The sequence below is a fragment of the Sinocyclocheilus anshuiensis genome, unplaced genomic scaffold (assembly GCF_001515605.1).
Source record: "Sinocyclocheilus anshuiensis isolate Anshui unplaced genomic scaffold, SAMN03320099.WGS_v1.1 scaffold2322, whole genome shotgun sequence".
NCBI lineage: Eukaryota > Metazoa > Chordata > Actinopteri > Cypriniformes > Cyprinidae > Sinocyclocheilus > Sinocyclocheilus anshuiensis.
In genome coordinates, this window is record NW_015556110.1 from 717034 (window position 1) to 732691 (window position 15658).

At 35.5% G+C, this 15658-nt stretch overlaps 1 protein-coding gene and 1 long non-coding RNA gene across 2 annotated transcripts in view; one reads left to right on the forward strand and one right to left on the reverse strand.

Annotated features, from left to right (window-relative positions):
• Positions 1-15658, forward strand: part of LOC107676256 (inositol-trisphosphate 3-kinase B-like) — a 31658-nt gene that overhangs the window by 6791 nt on the left and 9209 nt on the right. The window lies entirely within an intron of this gene.
• The window catches only part of LOC107676257 (uncharacterized), a 33055-nt gene that overhangs the window by 3318 nt on the left and 14079 nt on the right, over positions 1-15658 (reverse strand). The gene's annotated exons all lie outside the window — the stretch shown is intronic.

A 15658-nucleotide genomic window follows, 5' to 3' on the forward strand; every position in this document is an offset into this window, starting at 1 on the left:
ATCTGTCTCTGCAGGCTTGGCTTTCTTTTCTTAAACTAGCCTTCACGCTTAAAAATAAAAGTTCCAAAAGGGTGTTTTTGCAGTGATGCCATAGAAGAACCGTTTTTGGTTCCGAAAAGGGCCTTTCAGTGAACAGTTGCTAAAACAACCATTTTGAAAAACGTTTTACAAATCTAAAGAACCTTTTCTGCATTTAAAAGGTTCCATGGATGTTCAAGGTTCTTCAAAGACCCATTGATACCAATAAAGAACCTTTATTTTTAAGAGTGTTGTAGGAAAGCCCTTTGGCACACATTGTGTTCTTAGACTGTTGAAATATTCTGTGGTCATTTAAGTGTTTTTTTCACTCGGTTGTTTCCAGGCTCTGAGGGATCACAAAACTATCACAAGGAAGTTTTTCAAATGGTTATCAGATGCTTTCGATGATCTCATTCTTTCTTCCAAAACAGGTTTATCGCACATTTCATAGTTCTGCTTAGCCTCTCGCCACTCACAGTAACACGGTCTGGGGTAAAATTCATGAGCAAAAGACATATCTGTGCTCATTTTACTCTACAAACACTTGCAGCGTGGTTTCTGTTTTGTGGGCTGCACCGGCGAAAAATTGAATGGTGATAAAAACCACAAACTTGTTATCAGTGCTTTCGGTCAAACAAGTGACCCAGAAAAGTTTCGAGTGGGCTTGCCTTTTAAGCGCTAATGGCGGTGTGTTGTGGTTTACTACTGCTAATTACGTCCCATGTGCTCAGCAGAGGGGATCCCTCAAGCACGGTTCCTTTGACAGCTGTTGTACATTTCACTTCACCGAGACTGCAAACTCAGTCATTTTTTTGGATCTCCAAATGTTTTGAATAGCACAGAAAGTGAAACTATACCACAGATGAGTTTCTCAAGATGAAACTTTCCGTGCACTTCCTCCTTACGACCAGGTAAAAGGTGTGTCGCCAGGATGTGTCTGGGGAATGCACCTGGACTGGTTGTAAAGTGTGTAAAAATGCACCATTTGCTCTGCTTTTAAAAATAATTATTGTTGTGTATCTTTAAAAAACTCTTCCTGCTGCTTTGACTCACGCTTGCAATGCACTGTTGTTGTTTATGTGGCAAGTTCTATTAATAAGGAAGCTCAGATACGCAAGATAACACTGTCCCGGTGTAAGTCAGAGGTGTGGTTCACTTTTCTGCATGCTCAGTAACTCCCCTGATCTGGTGTCTCCTTTTCCTGTGTCAATCAGATGAGGGAAGAACCCTTGTGTGTGTTTGTCTGTCTCTGCACAGAGACTTGTGGTTACTTGCTCTAGCAAACCCAACAGCAAGTGTAGCCTAACCAAGCGTGCTGTGAGCAAAACTGTGAGCATTTATATTGCAAGTCTTTGCCACTTTTTGTTAACTTAGCACAGTTCCGAGCTGCATTTTATTGCATGATTCAAACAAGTTGTGTTACAAGCAGCGGTTCTCATCTGGTGTTTCGCAGGTCTGTTCTAATAGGAACAGAAGGTGAAAAAACAATGTTAAATGCAAATAACTAACCATAATAATGTATAGTTAGGATAGCAAAATAAATGGGATTAAATAACTTCTAAAAGGAAAAAGAAAATACAACATCACCCCACACAATATAATATGTAAAACAGAATAAAATAAATAAATAAATAAATAAATAAAATGCAACTAACCATATAACCATGTATAATAGCAAAAATAAATAGGTTTAATTATTTTCTGAAGGGGAAAAAATATAACAATCTAAATACAAAATAAAACAAAATACAACCCCCGACCCCACACACAATATAATATAAAAAAATAGAATTAAAATAATAAAAATAAAGTGAAAAAACAATCATTTTAAATAATAAAATGACTAACCATATAATCATGTATAATTAGGAAAGCAAAATAAAGTGGAATTAATCAACTTCTAAAAGGCAAAAGAAAATACATCCATGGATTATAATATGTATAATTAAAATATTAAACATAATAAAAATAATAGTGTAAATAATAATTGATAATAAAAATTATTTGAGTGTCTGAGCAACTGTACCACTTTGTGTCCAGTTTAAAATCTGTGTCTTATATGAAAACTGGTTGAAATCCACAGCTTTATTGTAAAAATAAATATTTTTTTTAGAGATTATTTTATTTATTTGCACTACACGTCTACGGTATCTAAAGCTTAAAAATAATGCTATATTTGTTCTGCTTATGTAGGCCTTGATGTTGACTGTATTAGGTCAATATTGAAATGATATTACGTTACATTAAAATGACTGGCAGTTTAATAAGCTCTGGCATATTAATGCTTGTTTTAAACTCTAATATAAGCCCAACAGGTTTTAAAGGTTATGTGAGAATTTGAAAAAGGTATGATGAAACATGTCTAGGCCTGTGGATTGCTGTAGGCTGCAAGCTACAGCATGTGGGCGGACAGCTTTCTAGAGATAGTGTGTGTGGCACACATGTTCATGTCAAAAAAAGTTGTGCAAACTGAATGAACACACTCACAGGCTGTTTATTGTCGGTCTTAAAGCAATATCATGGACAGCACAAAATTATGTAATTATACCAAAGAAGTCACCACTTTAGAAATCATAAATTGATTGCATAGTAAAAAAGTGAGCGTTCTAAACTAAAAGGGAGCCAGGAATAATGTGCATTGGCAGTAAATGGGTGCCATCAGAATGAGAGTCTAAACAGCTCCAAACATCACAATAATCCACAAGTAATCCACACAACTCCAGTCCATCCATTAATGTCTTGTGAAAAAAAATAAATAAATATATATATATATTCAAACAGTTGCTTCCAAATAAAGAGTTCTCATAACATTGCTTTCTCCAGTGAAAAAGTCATCTGAATCAGGAGAGAAATATGCACAGATCAAAAACCATTTACAAGTAAAAACAATCCAAAACATTTCTAAACAAATACTGTATATTGGTGGATTTTTATTTGAGATCACAGGGGAAGGACTTTTATTTTCACCGGAGGAAGTGTTATTATGGAAAATGGACACTTATTTGGGCCAAAAGCAAAAGTTAAAAAAGGTTTAATGTTAAAATGTCTTAATGATGGATTTGTTTCTTACAAACATGCAGCTTTTCACTTTAAAAGACATTAATTGTTGGACTGGAGTTGTGTGGATTACTTGTAGATTTATTGTGATGTTTTTATCAGCTCTCATTCTGACGGCACCCATTCACTGTGTAATTATTTTTAATTTTATAAAAGTTAAAATGTTCAATGAACCTAATCAAATTGAGAAATGAAATTAATATACACATATAAACATTAAAATGTATGTAAATGTATAAAACTTTATTATGCGAAGGCACCTTGTTTTAGCCATAGGTATTGCATGCATTAGTATGGCAACAAGCTTCCTGAAAAATAAGTTCAAGTTGTTGATGGCCGACAAATGTTTATTATACATAAACATATTTAATTTGATAAAAAGTATAAAAATAATAATGTATTATATAAAAATAGAACATTTGTATAATAAAATATAGAATTTATATTACATTAAAACAGCAGAATTTTATTTTACATTTACATTTATGCATTTAGCAGACGCTTTTATCCAAAGCGACTTGATTTTGTTTGCACAATTTCTCCAGATCTGTGCCGAACAAACAACCTAAATAAATAAACCTAAATAAATCATTCACTATAGGAGTGGGAAGGGAATGTGCATTAAAAAGTAAACAGGCTTGCTTCATATTATAGTTGAAATGTACTTTAAAATCTACTAGTGGCACCAAATGGAATTGCAAAAATAATAATAGTTTAAAATAGGTTTAGCAAATACTTTCACCCCGCCCCCATCTTCCATTAGTTTAACTAACAGGTAGTCCAGCCCCAAACTTGCACCATTGGTTGAGGCAGAAGTTGACATTTTAAAGCACTTAAATCTACACAGAAAGTTTTATTAGAGTCCAAAAAGTCTAAATGTAGTAAAAGTATGTGCTGTTCAAATAAAGTCTAAATGTTCAGCAACCAGATATAGACTGACAAAACAAGCCCTGTGTATTTGTTCAGTCTTAGCGTGGCTTTGCTCTGAACTCTTACACTGCAGCAGCGTGTGAGCCAACCAAGCAGAAACAGTTTTTGTGTGAGGCTGATTCTATCACCCCAACTGTGAGCATACAAGTGCTGTAGCATGATACACTGGAGGATCTGAAGGCTACGAGCAATGGAAAATGTAACACCCCTGTGGTTGACGGTTGCCTGGCGACCAGCTGACGTCAAGGCATGCCTGGTTCAAACAGCTGGGGTTCTTTGCTACTGCAGTGCTGCTGGAGGGAGCCGTTTCATATGCAACAGACAGGAAGTGCACCGGCCCTTTTTTTTGTTGCGCCGGCCACTTTTTTAACAACAGGCTTCACGTGTATGCATCGTAGAACACTTCGATAAGGGGAAACCACCCTACTACTACTAATGTGTGGTTGTTTACACTTAATATGGGAGGAAAGAGCTTTTAATTGTAGTTAAATGTTTTTTATGCTTTTCCTTTTACCACTACTAATTTAAGAAGAAGAAGAAGAAGAGCCACAGAATGACATGAGCCGTTCTTAGCACAGCTGGCTGTGATAAGGAATGCAATTGTGACCGTCTTTCTGAGAAACAGACGAGTGTAATGGTTTGCTCCTGGAAATGAGCAGTGAGCTACTTCTTTGATGCCCCCTACACGTCGCTACACTCTCTTGAAGTGGTGACTTTGATGCACAGGCGTAACCCATGGCCTGCAACTAAAAGCTGCATGCCTATCCTTATTACACGGCTTGCTGGAATACATGATTCCGATTGGTCAGTCATGGCATTTTGCACCGCTAAACTGTATAACTGTCCGCTGATTCAGGGAACTGATTTGATGTTCTTTTACTCCTTTAAAAAAAAATAGCTTTGAAGCAAGTCAATATTTCATGCAGTTGTATAATTCACAAAATAATGATTACAGTCAGTAGGTATTTGCTCTGATTCAAAAACATGTGAGCTGCCTAAAACAGCATGAAACTTAATTACGCTAAGATATCTTGTTCTAAGATATCTATATTTTAAGGCAACATTGCATGCATAACTTTCTGTGTCCATAAAAGGATATACAGACATTTAGCTCCAGAATAACAAAGTCAGGCTAAATTAAAGTTAGCAAAAAATAAATAAATAAATAAATAAATAATAAACCATTATGCATCCATTTAACTGCATATATAAAATTATAATTACATTTATAATTTTAGCCATAGGTATTGCATGCATTAGTATGGCAACAAGCTTCCTGAAAAATAAGTTCAAGTTGTTGATGGCCGACAAATGTTTATTATACATAAACATATTTAATTTGATAAAAAGTATAAAAATAATAATGTATTATATAAAAATAGAACATTTGTATAATAAAATATAGAATTTATATTACATTAAAACAGCAGAATTTTATTTTACATTTACATTTATGCATTTAGCAGACGCTTTTATCCAAAGCGACTTGATTTTGTTTGCATTAGTGACATACTACTTTCTGTAAAGCTGCTTTGACACAATCTGTATTGTATGATGCACTAAATAAAGGAATAAAAAAATTAAAAAGTGTAGTGTGATTAAAAATTATTTTTTAAATATGAGTGCTTTTATGCTTTTGAGAAATCATAGCATTAGTTTAGCAACATACTAACATGTCAAGACTCTTGTGCTGATATCTGTGTAGTTGCTACATTTGTAGAATGTTTCCAGTCAGTAACGTGAGGTTTTATGATAATTATGATGCTGTCTATGTAAGCAGCAGTAGACAGCTCACTGTGTTCTGAAGCAGAGCTATTATGTTGTGTACATTATCCCTTACACAGAGCAGACCCACCCCTTCACAACTCCAATATACGTCATCTTCAAACAAGGAAATATGTGAAGAGGGTGTATTTTATTTCAACAAATCCCATAAGGAGCAAGTGATACAGCTTTCTGTTTAGCGTCTTATAGCAGCTTTACTCCTTTGTGTACATTAGGGTGCAGTAAAACGGCAGTTTAATGGGAGGTCTTGCTTCTGTGAAAGAGCTCTCCTGTCATTGATGGGAAAAGACCGGTTTCAGGACAAGCAGGAACAGCTATGACATGCTTTGAAAGGGAAGGAGTGTCAAGAAACGTGACAGTCTAGTTCTCAACTGTCAAAATGGGGAATTCATGTTAAAAATATTCTCTCTTGATTTCTGACACGTGTTGAGCTGTATATCTTGCGACTGTAATAGAGTTTAGATGATCCCAATTTCTTGACTCTTTAGTTCCTGCACATTTTTTTTTGCCATTTAGACCTGACTTGCCAATGGATATCTGTACCTCAGGATTTTCAAGATACAGATGCTGATCTGAAATGTCTTACCTTTTCCCGTAAGAAAGTACTATGCTTTAGCATATCACATAATTTAAAGCACTATTTACTTAAAAAAAAGAATGAACAATATGTACAAATACACACTTGAAGATCATCTTTCTAGCCTAAAGCAAAACCACCAGCCCTGACCTCATGTCTTTGTCAGGCTCAAGTCACAATATACTTTGTATCCTGATCTACACCTCTCTGCTATTGTTTTTTAATTGAGTATTTAAAATAAAAAATTGAATAATATGCAATATAACTGTACATTCGAAAAACAAATGCAAATATTGAACATCGTCACATTTGTGTGTGTGTGTGTGTGTGTGTGTATGCCAAGTAACATTGAACTAAACCTGAAATTTGAAGTAGAAATACCAAAATGGTCAAGTATCAAGTATCTATCAATAATTTGTAATATATGGATTTTTATTTTTCAGATAATTTTTAAAATTGTTTTTAATGTTTTCAGAAAAACATGCATATATTATATACATATATATTATACACAACATATATAAAATGTGAGATGAACATTATTTCCTTTGAACAATTATTGCCTTTTTCGTTTAAGCCGTTAATTATTATGTAACTGAAATTAAAAGGACATTTTATCCTTGATCCATTTTACAATACAGAGCAAAGGTCACAGCTTTGCATCTTCAATAATTCAACAATACTTTCCCTTATTTTGATCTTTCCTTAGTGAAAACGTGTCAGTGCTTGTGGTAAGGCTGACCTCATGCGGGTGCATTCTGGTTCTTGAGGGGCTAATGGTGGCTATCTAGCCTTCAGAAAATAACACCCAGTCTTTGGCCATGTTGCTGAGTATTGCTTGCAGATGTGGAAAATACTGTCTCAGAGCCTTCTGCACTTTCCTGTCTCGCAGAGTGGTTCCTCTCAAGGGGTTAAAAGCCACTTCCTCCCTCAGTGCTCAGTGGAAACTTTAACAACACCCGTGAGGTCAAGGAGACGCTGTAAAGAGCGGCATCCCTTTCCTTGTGCTTGATATAGCTCACACTGCCCTTATCAGAACAATGGCACGACCCAGAGCCGCAGAGTGCTCCCCTCGCGATACGGCGCTGCTGCTTCCGCTCCCCAATTTAACAAAACCCTGAGGTATTGATAGTGACTTTATACAATAGCAAAGAGAGAGGAGTCTGAGAAGGGAAGGGAGGCTAAATGAGTAATGGAGAGCTGCGGTTGCATTTACGTCCTTTATGGGACAGTTTATTTTTCTGGCATTCCAAAGGGATGGCAGCTCAAAACCAAGACTGTTCAACGTCTTATTATTAGACCATTAAGTGTGAATGACGCAGGATTACGTCTCCTTTCTGCTGAGGCTTTGCTTTGATTGTAATTGCGGGCTGATGTTTACAGAGTAACAGTCTGTGGTCTTCAGCAAAATAAGCACCACTTGATCGTCTTAGTCTTCTGGCGCTGCATGCAAACATCTACTCGAACTCATAGGTGTCTGGTGTTTCCCAGGGTGCATTGCTGTCGGAAACTTTTGTGGTTTTGAGATGATGTTGCACTTATCATAAGAGGGGAGGTCGCTCACCTTTCTCCTTTTGACCCTGTTGTGCGTGTCATCAAATACTATTAAAGATGTCAGTTCTCAACATACAAACTTAAGAGTTTTTTTTTGTTCATCTTGTGTTTTAAATATTCAGGGATTTAATTTGCATGCTTATGACTAAATTATCAAACCCAATCAAGGAAATGAACTGCAATACATTCTTAATGCAATATAAAATAGAGTTGCATTTGCAAAACAGAGTTGCAATTTACTTGTGGAACTGGGAAAATTGCTATAGATTGCAAACACAGTATTGGGCAAAAGCAGTTTGTTCACTTAAATACTTTCCATTTGAAAAACATGTAATGAGTAATGCTTTAAACAAAGTATTACGAGTAGACTTGAATTTTTTATTTCTCTCATAGTGTAATTGTTTTCACATCTGTTTGTAACATTCTGGATTTGATTTTAATGTTCTTATTGGAACAACAACAGAACAGTTCACCCAAAAGTTATTTTGTCCTCATACACTCACCCTCATGCCATCCCCAAATTGTATGACTTTCTTTCTTCTCTGGAATACAAAAGGAAATTTGTAGAATGTAGTTGGTTGCACTTACATGTAAATGTAAATGTTTTCTATGCAAATACAAAGAATGGGGTGTTTCTATGCTTCAAAAAGCCAGCGAAAACACCATAAATGTATCATAAAAACAGTGCAATATATTCCAAATCTTCTAAAGCTATGTGGTAGTACTATATGCAGGGGTGCACATAAATTTTTCAGCCTGGTCTCATAAGAGAACCTGGAGATTTGGTTTGGTCCTCACACTGCACACATAGTGTAACCCATTAAATACAACTATAAAAAAAATAAATTAATCGTAGTGATAATATTGGTGCACTTTATTTATTTAGTTTTCTTTTTAAATAAAATAATAAACTAAATAATAAAGTGTGATAATACTATTATATTTTAAAATAAAAAGGGAGTATTAAATACAAATACAACTATTTCAAAGTAAACTTAAAAATAAAATGCTAATATTTTCTACTTTTTTTAAAAAGATGAATTTTCATCATTTTCAAACTTAAAATCAGCAGGCTTTTATTTTGGCGGGTTGCCTGCAAGTAAGTATATGCGCTTCCGGGTTTAGCGCTGCCGAGTGAATGAAATGTCACAGTTTTGCATTGTGCTTTGAAAACGGCAGCCGGCAGCCTAGATTTATTTATCTATTCAGTTTGAATAGAAATTGTATACAGTATTACAGTTTGTCGATCTGAAATGGTAATTGTGCATTAACAGCTGTCAACCATGTCGGTACGCAAATGCGCGGTCAGAACTTATTTACACAGCGCAGGTGTTTTTTATTTTGGTCGCGCATGCGCACCTGCATACCACTTATGTGCACCCCTGACTATATCAAGTCAAGTCAAATGCTTTAAACAAAGTATTACGAGTAGACTTGAATTTTTTATTTCTATATGAGAGATTTGTGTGACATTTAAATCTGCACTCATGAGAATTAATGTGAGAAGTAGTAATATCAAATTTGTGAATAAATCTTTTTTTTTAATAGGACCATTTCAATGAATCAGTTTATATGGGTCTCAAAACTGGTTTGAAAGATTCATTCTGGAATCAGACTGATTCAGAGATTAAAAGTAATTTATTCACTGCTATCACGTCTCTAAAAGGAATTAAATGAAACACATGTCATACGATACTTTCAATGTGCTTGCCGTGCTTCTGCATCTTTTTAATGCTTAAAAGTTCTGGTCCTCATGTACTCTGATTGCATGGAAAAGGGAAACCAAGGAAGAACAATAAATGACAGAATTTTCCTTTTTGGGGTGAACTAACCCTTTAAGTATTTCTCCAACCACAAGCCAAGTCATGCAAATGTATTTCTAAATGCAAATATGAGACCCTGACATCCGAATGCAAGCTATCCTGCTAGCGAGGCTTGTTTACCAGCAGTGATTCCATAATTTGCATCAGACTTAGCACAATTTATGATTTCAGAATAAATGTATCGCTTAGCAGTAAAACGATTGATTGAAATGATTATGAACTGCTTTTGAAACTTGAAACTTTCTTTTGAAAGGAACAGTTCACCAAAAAAATGAAACTTCTGTCATATTTACTCACCATTCCTAACCTGAAGACTGTTATTTGTTCTGTGGAACAGAGAGAGAATTTAGCTTTTTATTTTATTTTTTTTAAAGATTTTTGGAGTGTTTACAGCGTTGCATGCTTTTAAAACGACATGAAGGTGAGTAAATGATGACAGAATGTTTATTGAGATATAGTTTTTATTAACATTTTGAACTAGATTTTATTTTTATTTTTTCATTTTAGTTTAAGTTTTAGTAATTTTGTTGTGTTTTTTTTGTCTGTTTAGTTTTATTGTTTTAGTTTTAGATAATAACCCCGGTTTGGGCAAACTATTCCTTTAAAATTATAAATAGATTGCTGTCGTTTCCCATAAAAACTCTAATACCTGTAATGAAATGTATACTTTGAAAATCTTTCTCGTCTTCGGTCTGCAACAGTCACAGAAATATTTCATTCATCATCACGTTTCGGGAAAAGGAAGTCAGTTTCTCACAAATCACCTCGGTGATGTCAAAACAAGGTGCTGACCTCATCTCAGTCTGAAAACACTGGTGACACTGTCCTTTAGTTATTTAAACATTTAGATGGCTGACCCTCTTGACTAACAGACCGCAGACCCGTTATAGACACCTACACACGAAACACATTTAGTCACAGAGACAAAGAGAAGCAGCAGTTACTGCATCAAGTTAATTTTACTCAAAACATTTACTTAATAAAAAAGGTGGCAGCTTAAAGGGTTAGTTCACCCAAAAATGAAAATTAGGCTGCGTTTTACTCACCCCCGAGGCATCCACAGCCTAATTTTCAGTTTTGGTGAACTAACCCTTTAATTATGTTAGGTGCTATTTTTTGCAGTGCAGATGTGACTTTGAGGGTTTCAGATAGAATCTTTGGACCAAAATCATGCGCAGGTGTTATGTAAGTGTTCGTTTTGCTATTCCAAACTCTCAGAATTACAGGTGAGTTTGAAGAACACTGAACATTTGCATTGCTCTTGGCCCTCGCAGGCATGCCATAGAGTTTTACTGTGGTCTCTGCACATTGAGCTTGGCCTACCAGCATATTTGCATGAGCCAATTGTGCTTTTGAATGCTTTGTATGGAAACAAATGAGAAATTCACATTGCCCTGCACTTTCCTTCACTCAAATTCCAGCTTACGTTGTGATTGCACGCAGCACACTAGCGCATGATCTTACCGATTTTTACCATGTCATATTTCATTACGCACATCTGGAATTTCATCGCCCCCGTGTTGGTTTTTTTCACCACGTCAATCATCCTGATGGTCAAAGATTTACAGGTAATAGATTCTGGTTTGCTTCGATTTCTCCGTAGTTGGACTGTAACATCGTATTCCCGCCCTTTGCGTGTTCAGTTATTAAATATTTTTGCCTAATCTGATTATGCTGTCAGCTGCCAATAAGGGCGAAGTACTCTTAGCTCAGTTTAACACTTCATTAGCATGCTTTCCCCATGAATCAGAGCAGAAAATGAAAAAATAAAAAGGCTTATCGGCTAAAAGCCACATGAGATCCAGCTGTTTTCCAGGGTGTTTTTACAACCAGAAATCTCTCAGTTTTTCATGGGAGGATTGGGAGCAAATAAGCTGTGTGTCAGAAACATATGATCTAGAGCTGTTGTTTTACACAGTGGGCAACAGTCATTTTGACCTGACCGTGGCTCTCTGAAAAAGTCTATAACTCCCATCTCTTCCTGCGAGTTTTCCACTTGTTTTGTTTTCCCACATCCTGAACATTTCCCTCACTATAGAAACTTCTCTCAGAGCCACTTTGTCTTTCCACTGAACTTTAATTTGTGTAGTCATCGGGAGGTGGGATCCTGTGGTCTTCTGAACTTAATGTCTGGCAAACACGGCCTGTCTATCAATCCTAATGTTTTTAAGTGCTTTCTGCAGTGGCCCAAACCACAGTGCACTGACAGCATCTGTTTCACATCAAATGCTTGAATATTAACCAGAACCTCTGCATACTGTAGGTATTTGTTTAATTCAACCGAACAGACCTCTCTGTCACATTAAGTAATCTTAGCTAACCTGCTGAAATAAGTGTGTTTTGTAACTGTATCACTTGTGTTATCTGTATTATTATTATTATCATCATCATTTTAAATGTATCGCAAATAAAAATGCAAAAATATCTGTTTATGTTGGATGCAACAGTTTTTGTATAATAATAATAATAATTTGTATTATTATTATTACTATTATTAACTACTACATGGGCCTAAACATAAAAAATAATATTTGGGATGTCCTTTTTAGGTATGAAATGTCAGAATATAAAATAAAAGAAAGAAAGAAAGAAAGAACAGAATTGAAAAAAAGAATTAAAAAAAAAAAGAATTGAAAAAAGACAGAATTGTCTCCTTGCTTAACTTTTTTTTTTAAATATTTATGCTTAAAATATTTTGCTTAAAATACAGGTGCATCTCAATAAATTTGAATGTCGTTGAAAAGTTCATTTATTTCAGTAATTCAACTCAAATTGTGAAACTTGTGTATTAAATAAATTCAATGCACACAGACTGAAGTAGTTTAAGTCTTTGGTTCTTTTAATTGTGATGATTTTGGCTCAAATTTAACAAAAACCCACCAATTCACTATCTCAACAAATTAGAATACTTCATAAGACCAATAAAAAAAACATTTTTAGTGAATTGTTGGCCTTCTGGAAAGTATGTTAATTTACTGTACATGTACTCAATACTTGGTAGGGGCTCCTTTTGCTTTAATTACTGCCTCACTTTTCCACGACATTCTAATTTATTGAGATGCACCTGTAGTAACAATAATAATAATAATAATAAAAATGGTCAAAAATAAAAAAAAAGCTAATTAAAAATTGAACAGCTCTAGTAGTGCTGGGCGGTATACCGGTTCATACCGAATACCGGTGTTTATTTTTGTTATGATATGAATTTTCAGACAGTGCGCTGCATGAGACAAAAAAGTAATATAGCCAAAACAACTGCATAGCCGCTCTTTAGTGTAGATGCATGTTGATTTTATCAGACGATGCCGCGATTATAAATGAGAGTGACTCCTGGTTAACATGTATTAAAAGGGGTCGTGTTTAGTCACTATTTAGTGTGGTATTTTTTGACAATATACACTCATCATGACAGTAAAATAGGGCATTCTAAGTCAATATACTGCAGTATTTCCTCTCTCAATCAGTAAAAGATATGGTTAACACCCGGTCATGCATGAAAAAAAAAAATACCGTCATGTACCGTGAAACCGGTATAATTTTGAAAAATACCGTGATATAAATTTTTGGTCATACCGCCCAGCACTAAGCTCTAGTCAGCAGACACATTTAAACAATTCCTCATAACAAACAAATAAAATATTTATCTAAATTTTATATATTCAATACAAATATTGAATAATAATAATAATAGAACGTTTATTTATTTATTTATTAATCAAAGGACTATATTCAAACACGCATGTGAATTCTTGTTGTCACTGTTTGGATTTTTATGAAATGGCTCATAGGGAACCTTCACACTCTCATTGCTACAATCTTATTAACATCGGCCCTTTACTTTCTCAAGTAATGGTGGTGACCTCTGGATCACTAAGTTTCCATAATGTGCCTCTAAGGGTGACCCAAGCAAAGGGAGGATGGGGGACATGGAGGGGACACAGGAAACAGAGCAGCCCTGACAGACACGTCACTGCTCCCAGCCCCTCTTCAACTGCATCTTAGGGGCGAGAGGAACTGTTTTCCTCCACTGGAGCAGAACAGGACAACCTTCATGTGACAGATAAAACTCATGCTGCTCTCAGATGATGGTTCATACCTTTTATGGGCCTCTTTCTAGACTAAATTAAATCAGACCTTTCCAGCAGAGATGCTGCAGTGAGTAATGCCCAGCTTACAGAAATGGTTCATCCAAAAATGAAAATCCTGCCATCATTTATTCACCCTCACATCATTCCAAACCTCTATGACTTTTTTTATGTAAAACCCAAAAACTGAAATTTTTAAAGTTCCTTTTTGTTAATGTGTATAAGTGAATGTGGACTGGGGGGTCAAGCTCCAAAATGACAAAAAAAGACCATAAAAGTGGTCCATGTAACACACACTGGCTCCTGAAGCCATAGGATAGCTTTGCATGTGGAACAGACTGAAATGTATTCATTGAAAATCTTGACATCCACTCTAGTTCTTCTTTGCATGAGAGAAGAAGTGACATCCAGTCTCTGAACAAATCATTCAACATTCATTTAGTCAAATCTTTTCAATGAATCGTTTGTTCAAAAGTTCAACTCACTGATCTGGTCACGGGAGTTATAGGTTTACTAGAGAAAAGGATTTTCAGTGAATAATGACTTACATTTTATACACAAAGTGATCATATGCCTTCAGAAGACTTCAAATATAATGCACAAGTCATATGGACTACTTTAAAGTGCAGTCTTTGTAATTTTGAAGCATGTCAACACCTGTCCTCAGTCACTTTTATATGAAAAAGAAATGCCATGATATTCTTCAAAAGTTCACATTCTGTGTTCTGCGAAAGAAAAAAAGAGACACAGGTTTGAAAACACACAAAGTTGAATAAATAATTTAAATTTAGCATAAATTATTTTATTAATGATGTTCTAGCAGCTCGGGGAAAAAAAACGGCACAGCACCCTGTCAAGTAGCTGATACTTAATTCTAACTTAAATGTGTTTTATAACCTTCGGTACTTTCATGGCTGAATCTGATGAAAATTTATTATTGTTTAATCAAAATGAATGACAAAGGGTCTCTCGCCAGATTTTGAATACACTTTGTGGCTTGTGTTTGTTGGCTGGACGGGTTCTCTAGATTTGGAAGGGGCTGATTTGTGGTCATAGTGTGCCCGGGGATGAAGCGCTCTTCCTGGGAGAGCTGGCTCAAAATGCACTGGGGGGGAGAGAGGCTTCCCTGGTCACCCGAGGAAACCCTCCATCTATCACTGAGAGCACAGTAAAGAATGTGTTTACCATGCCAACATGGGAACTAAAGCTAAAGAGATCTCGCTCAAGGACATTTAGTGAAGTGGAATAACAGAGTAATGGTTCAACAGAGCAGCTCCTCTCAAACTGGAAAACAGCCTGTTTTCTGCAGGCTGTCAGGATGTCCAAATAGAGCAAGAACATTTTGAGATGGTTCCAGGTGAAATGGTTCACCTTGGCAGGAAGACAAGCTTAAACACTGCCCAGATTTCCTATTCATTTGCAGGTTTTATGTGCTGTAGTGAATCTGAATGCATGTTTGTACATAAATCCTTCACATAAAGCACTTTACTGTGCTGTGTAAACGATGATATCAGCACTGACTGCTTGTAGGAGCGCCAGCAAACATATGTAAATACATGCAAAAGACCTGTTTGTTTATTCTCCCGCATATTGTGTGCTGGTCTGAGTTTTGTTGTAGGAAAATGAACCCCACCTGCCAAATCTCATTATACAAGTAATTACTCATCTCCCTCCAGGCATGTTTATTTTTTTCAAAATAGCATGGACAAGAAGTGAAATATTATTAGAATTTAAAATAACTGTTTTCAATTTTAATGTATTTTTAAATGTAATTTATTCCCGTGATGCAAGTTGTAATATTATAAATGATCATTTAATGTAGCCTTGCA